Below are 7,050 nucleotides of genomic sequence, written 5' to 3' on the forward strand. Positions count from 1 at the left end.
TCATAAAATATTTCTATACACCAAATATATTTGACCTATGGCTTATAAATAGTATTAGATAAAGAGACCAAAACTAAAAAACTTAACTTTGACCACTGAACCATGAAAATGAGGTCAAGGTCAGATGACCTTGGCCTGCTAGACATGTACATTGTACACCTTACAATCATTCCATACAACAAATATAGTAGACCTATTGCATAAAGTATGAGAAAAACAGACCAAAACACAAAAACTTAACTATAAACACTGAACCATGAAAATGAGGTCAAGGTCAGATGACACCTGCCAGTTGGACATGTACACCTTACAGTCCTTCCATACACCGAATATACCAGCCCTATTGCTTATAGTATCTGAGATATGGACTTGACCACCAAAACTTAACCTTGTTTACTGATCCATGAAATGAGGTTGAGGTCAAGTGAAAACTGTCTGACAATCATGAGGACCTTGCAAGGTACGCACATACCAAATATAATTATCTTATTACTTATAATAAGAGAGAATTCAACATTACAAAAAATCTGAACTTTTTTTCAAGTTGTCACTGAACCATGAAAATGAGGTCAAGGACATTGGACATGTGACTGACGTGTGATTGTAGTTCATGCATGTTCATAGTTGTTTTTTCAATGGAATTCTGGTCTTTTTACCAGTAAAAAAATCAAGCTTGGGGGAAAAATATCCAAAAAATGTTATAAACACTTATTGAAGTGATTAAATTTTAACTTCTCAAATTACTTGTTTCAGTGATTTTGAAAAGTATGTGCAAAAATTGTAAATATGTCACAGCCAAAATCACTCAAAGAAGTGATTTTGAAATTACTTGTTTAAGTACCACCCCTGACTGTTTAACATTGAATTTAAGTATTAAAAGTGTAAATTGCGTGATTTTGAATCAAAAATGTATTATTGACTGAAGCACGTCATTATTTTCCCTCTGTGAGCCTCTGACAGTCTGATAGCTTTTGACTATGTCACATAGTAACCGGTGTTATGATGATGTTTTGGTGATTAAAACGTCGTATATACCCCGGCAGTTTCCTGAATATATACTGACATCTCTGTCTTGTTATCCAATCACAAACCTCGAAACATTTGTAATCCGTAATATAACTCTATAGGGCTATTACAGAAAATAACTTGCAGTGTTACAAGCTTGGTGTGTTATTACAGATACTTTCATGAGTTGTCTCCTCTTGATTCCTTAAATTTTCTAAATCTGTAATAACATATGTTTGTTATTTGCATACATGTGAACCTCCCGACGGGAGTACAAAACTGCCGTTTTCAGGGGTCTCCTCCCGTCCTCCCGTTCAGGAGAAAAAACTCCTGTGTATGAAATTTTTCATGAATGAAAATTTTTAGCCGCCATATTTGATCATTTCTAACTACTGTACGGGTGTAATTGACACCTGTGTTAAATTTTACCTGTACATCAAAGAAGATGTATAATTAATTGGCTTCACTTGACAGCTGGGGTGTCAAACATATTGGTAATCAACAATGTTTACCTCTGGCTAACTGCCGTTGTGTTATAAAAACGATGTGTATTGGGAATATTGAAATACATTTTTGTTACTTCCCTTTGTTTTATCCTGTTTTCAGTTATTTTGCTTTTAAAAATGTAAATTGTAAAAAGACTATTAATGATTAATATTTTAATCTAATAATCATAAACGGATGTTGATTAAATGAATTTAAATGTTTTGGGACAAATAAAAATATATAAATTTATAAATTATTTTAGCAATCTAGACCTCCTTTCAAGGATTAAATTGAAGTTTATATTGTAAATCTGTTTATCAATTATGTGATTGGAACATACAATATGTACATTTAGACTAATAAATTTCTAGTTAGTTTAATTGGGATTATAAAACCTTGGGTTTGAGAATTGTAGATGTTACAATTTATAAGATTTTATTGTGTAAGCTAGGAATAGCAAAACATTTTACAATGTTAAAGTCTTTTTAAGTTTTCTACAAATAAGACTTTCATAATGCTTTTAAAAAAGCCATGCAGTACTACTGTTAGTGTTTGTTATTTTTTTAATTAATTTATGATGTTGCAAACAAACATGTAGCTATTTCTCTCTTATTTGTCTATACATTTACCAATGATAAGGAGATGGAGACATGAATAAAAATCTATACAGATAAGATAGATACATGTAAATATAATGATTTATTTGCAAGCAGTGAAATATAGATTCTTACACTGCAACAAGTGTATTACGATATTTCTCCACTCAAGATAGTTAAATTTTATTATTTAAAGCGCGAGGCTTGCCGAGCCCTTTAAATAATAAAATTTAACTGTCGAGAGTGGAGAAATATCGTAATACACGAGTTATAGTGTCGGAATCTGTTTCTCTAATGCTTTTTATCGTTCTTTTTCAAAGATTTTCAGAAAATTGTGCTCTTTTTATGCGACGTCATCAGGCAAGGTCGCCTTTTTTCATGACGTCACAATAGGAAAATTGAGAAGAAAACAAAACATTTTGACGTCATAATCAAATTTCGACTAATCATTTGCCGAGAACAGATTTTTCACTAGTGAGGAGAAATATTTTTCTCACACCGGTCAGGAAATGTGAAAATAGCACAAAAATTAGAGAACAATCATTTATCAAAAAACAAAACAAAACAAAACTAAACAGGAAACAGATTCTTCTTAATATTTTATTTTATTCAAATAGAAAGGCAATAAGGGTTCTTTAAACATATTACAATTTGTAGAAAAAACACAATTTCTACTTTATATGGTTACATTTACGACAAAATTTATGTCGATAAAAAACCTCCTGATCTGAGTCCTAATCTCCTGACCAAAATTTCCAAATCTCCTGATCTGAGTTTCACAGTCCATCACATGTATGTATTTGTAAAAATATTTTAATCTATAGTAGGCTGTATGGAACTCTTGAGACTTTGCAAATAAACTAAACATTTGCTACGAGAACATATGAAGCTTTGCTTTAGACAATTTTGAAACAAACTTAACTATTCACATTCATTTAGGGGGTCAACTAAGCTGAGGAAGTTCCCTGCGTATTGTGAAACTTTTATGATATCTGAAATTCGTTACCGGCTGAATCAGCTGTCGGATCGTTCTGTTAATGTCTTCGGATCGTACGAGAACATTATGGTCAATGCCTTAGTAGGTAAACACTCCCATTTGTTGTAGCAGGGACTTTCTATACTAAATATATACTTAGAATAGAAAGTTCCTGGTTGTAGTTATATATACAGGTCTGTTCAGCTTACAACGATATTGAAATTCAAGGTCCTTGATAAAAAAAAAATATCTTGCGTTCTACAGTCAGCATGGTCAGGGGACTTACTGAAATAAGTGATTTTTAAATCACTTATTTGAGTAGCAAATTCGAGGTTTTGTCACAAATTGGGATTTTGTAGTTTTTTCTAAATTTTAAACACATAGGTTTAAATAACATCTTTTAATTAGTAAAATTAAAAAATATGAACTTTTTGCTTCTTTTAAGTAGCAAGGTTTATGCCTTTGATGCTATCATTTACCTGAAAATTCTATTTTAGTTGAAAAAATGCTATAATAATGGCTTTACATAATGAACTGATACTTTCTTCAAAGATTTTTCACAGCAGTGGGAGTATTTTTCCTGTGAAGTTCAAGGTTTCATCTTTCAGATTATGTAATAAAATTCTACTGTTCGCCATAAAAATTTCACTGTTCAGGGATGTTGAAATTAGTGGGGGTTATTAAAAGAATGATACTTAAAGAAGTGATTTTTGGGAAGGAAATTGAGGTCTGATACTTAAACAAGTGATTTTTATGTCATTATCCTAGATTCAGTACAAGGTCATCACCTGAAATGACCTGGTCATCCTAGCCAACACAGATGTTGGTTCTGATAAGTTTAGAAACATAATTAGTCCCTGGATCATTAGTATTCTATATTTAAAGCTACACTAATATTAAATCACTTCTTCTAGTGATTAATTTGTACTACTTAAATAGGTGATTATTAAAGAAAGACAACTCTAACTTCCAACCTTTATGGAAATAATGTTACTTGAATCAGTGATTTAGAAAATCACTTGTTTAAGTAAGTCCCCTGACTGTTCTAGGATCTTGCTTTATATGGTTTTTTTTAAAGCTTACCAGTTTGATTTCTAACAAAATTACTAGTCTTTACATACAGATAATAATTGTTTGCATAAAAATTGATTCCAGGATCCAGCAATACTGATGTGTTTCTTAACGTAAGACTGAGGAAACGGGTTCTTTTTAGACATTTTACTGAGAGAGAAAAAATCGGCGGTCACAAAGTATTTAATGTTAATAATCATAGGTCAAAGTACGGCAATCAAAACGGAGCATAAAAATTGCTTCCAGGTTAAAGCAATACTGATGTTTCTAAAAGTAAGGTAATCGAAGGAATATGGGTTATTTTTAGCCATTTTACGGAGTAAAAAAAATCTCTAAGGGGACTCAATCGGCGGCCCATATACCCCTGCCTCCCCTGAATTCGAACCCTAGTTACGGCCCTGTTTGAGGATGAGATAAATATTTGAGAATGTCATGTTTTGAAATTTTTAAAATTGTATACATGTATATAGTCTTACTATACACAAAAAAGTCACATTCTTGAATAAACCAACTTCTCTGGTAACATGTTTATGCCAATTTTTGATTTTTTTGTACTTTCGTTTTGGTAACTTGGAAATAAGCCTAATCATTAATGGAGGATAGAAACATAGGCTGGTCCTCTTCCTTGCAACATACGGGTATCACAGACCAGATAAAGGACAGAGAACCAGTCTAGATAGAAACAATATAAGTTCGGAACTCTCCGGATTCTTCTTTGGGAAGTAGGACAAATCGCCCCACACCAAATCGGCCCACTATTTTTACCAACTCTCTCCACTTTAAAAAAAAAAAAGGCAGTGGCTATTTTACCGGCACCGGCAAAATAGCAAATTTTCTATTTAGCCGGCGCCTTCAAAATAAAAAAATGATTTGCACATATTACTGCCACAAAATATCAAGAAACATGGACGGCTAAAAGGTTTGACCCAACTGTCATTGGTTTTCCAAAAAAGCGTAGCCTACCCGAAAGAGCAATTGTTTACCATTTCATAAGAAAAGTTCCAAAGAAATTGATTTTCTTCTATTAGAATGGACAGTTGGAAGCAATTTAGCAAAACATGCTGTTAATTTTTTTTTGATAACTGAGGAACAGGTTGAAACAAATTCAAATTCAAATATATTTTATTGCTAATCAAAGCGCCCACAAGGAGCAGAACAATCAACATTAATTACATACAAATGATTACAAGTGATTCAATATGATTAAGACACAATGTTATAAAAAAAATATTTATTGAGACAAGTAGAAGAATACAACAAGCATGTATAGTAGTGTTTAATAATATAACTAGGTAAAAAAAGGGGGGTGTCACTGGGCATTACTATATCTATATATCATTTAAGGGAACTTGGCTCAAGTAGGATATACAGTACTATAGTTCCGGCTTTCATAATAAATTTATACGTGTGTGTATTTGTCACGTACTCGGTGTAGTGACTTGTGGGTAACGTACCTACCTTTCCTATATGAGGATAAATTTTCCAATAATTCTCCGAGTTTCTGGAGTATGAAAATATCTTCAGAGGACATTAGCCAAATAAATTGTGATTTAATATCTAAATCACTAAAATTGTTAAATCGTTGTTTTAAATTAATTTAAAAAGTTGAAACGAATATTTGAAAGTTTGTGGCACTGAAGAAGAAAATGAATTTCATCCTCAACCTCAGTACCACACAATTTACAGATACGATCTGACACTGTCAGATTTTTGTACCTTCACCTCTCAATCTCTAAAACGTGAGCACTGATACGGAATTTCGATAAGTAATTTCTATATCTAAAATTTTCCTGCAAAAGGTAATTTTCTAAGCAAAATCTGCTTTTAAAAAGTCTATAAGTTCTAACAAAATTGAGAATGGAAATGGGGAATGTGCCAAAGAGACAACAACCCGACCATAGAGCAGACAACAGCAGAAGGTCACCAAACTGAGGTCTTAAATGCAACGGGAAATTCTCGCACCCGGAGGCGTCCTTCAGCTGGCCCCTAAACAAATATATACTGGTTCAGTGATAATGAACACCATACTAAACTCCAAATTGTACACAAGAAACTAAACGTTTAAGTAATACAAGACTAACAAAGGCCAGAGGCTCCTGACTTAGAACAGGCGTAAAAATGCTTGTTACCATATAGTTTATTGCCTCTGAAATCATTTTTAAGCTCAGTTTGCCATATTAAATCATATTTTGATTGCATCTTTTTGCATAAATAGTTTTTTAACTTCGTCTTTAAATTAAGTGCATAATTTTTATTGATGCTAAAGTATTTAAATAAAGTTTGAATACTGGTATACCAGCTCTTTTTCTGCTCATCATGTAGCCTGAGATTTTGAGAGGCTGAAAGCCTCTTTTAATAATAAATCTGTATATGACATAGAAATATACAATCAACGCATTTTGACTGCTCAAATAGAACGAATAGATCAGTATAAGATATAATTATCGTTAGATACCACCATAAGCCTCAGTCACAATCGGAGCCAAAACAAAATTGAAAAAAAACCTAACACATTGATTAGACAATTTGACAAAGACACAAGCATGACAAGAATGTCACAATTCAGTCACTGATTCGATATCAATTTTACTTATGGATATGTAGATAGAAGTTGCCGAAATGTTCATGTCCGTCATACTTGTTTTTCGTAATAATGAAAAGTGAGATTGGAAATGGGGAAGTTTCAAAGAGACAACCCGACCATAGAACAGACAACAGCGAAAGGTCACCAAAAGGTTTTCAATGCAACGAGAAACATGATACCGTATTCATAATTGGAATTGCTTATCTTTTCTGAACAAATGTTTCGTCATATTTGTCATGTATCTTATTTTAAAGGATCTGCCATGGGTATGTATTTGTGTCTTTGTTTTTCTCATTTTGACTGACACTAGAGGCCCCTCATGGGGGGTCCTA

The 7,050-nt window shown here is 32.6% G+C and overlaps 1 protein-coding gene across 3 annotated transcripts in view; it reads right to left on the reverse strand.

Annotated features, from left to right (window-relative positions):
• Positions 1 to 5,038, reverse strand: part of LOC134695289 (uncharacterized) — a 49,676-nt gene extending 44,638 nt beyond the window's left edge. Inside the window, exon 1 of one of the 3 annotated variants that reach the window (XM_063556511.1) lies at positions 4,611 to 5,038. The gene's annotated coding sequence lies outside the window, so the exon portion shown is untranslated. The remainder of the gene's footprint in view (positions 1 to 4,610) is intronic. The other 2 variants (XM_063556510.1, XM_063556509.1) reach the window with 2 other exon arrangements.
• Between the last annotated feature and the right edge of the window lie 2,012 nt (positions 5,039 to 7,050).

Source organism: Mytilus trossulus, chromosome 13, assembly GCF_036588685.1.
Source record: "Mytilus trossulus isolate FHL-02 chromosome 13, PNRI_Mtr1.1.1.hap1, whole genome shotgun sequence".
NCBI classification, from domain to species: domain Eukaryota; kingdom Metazoa; phylum Mollusca; class Bivalvia; order Mytilida; family Mytilidae; genus Mytilus; species Mytilus trossulus.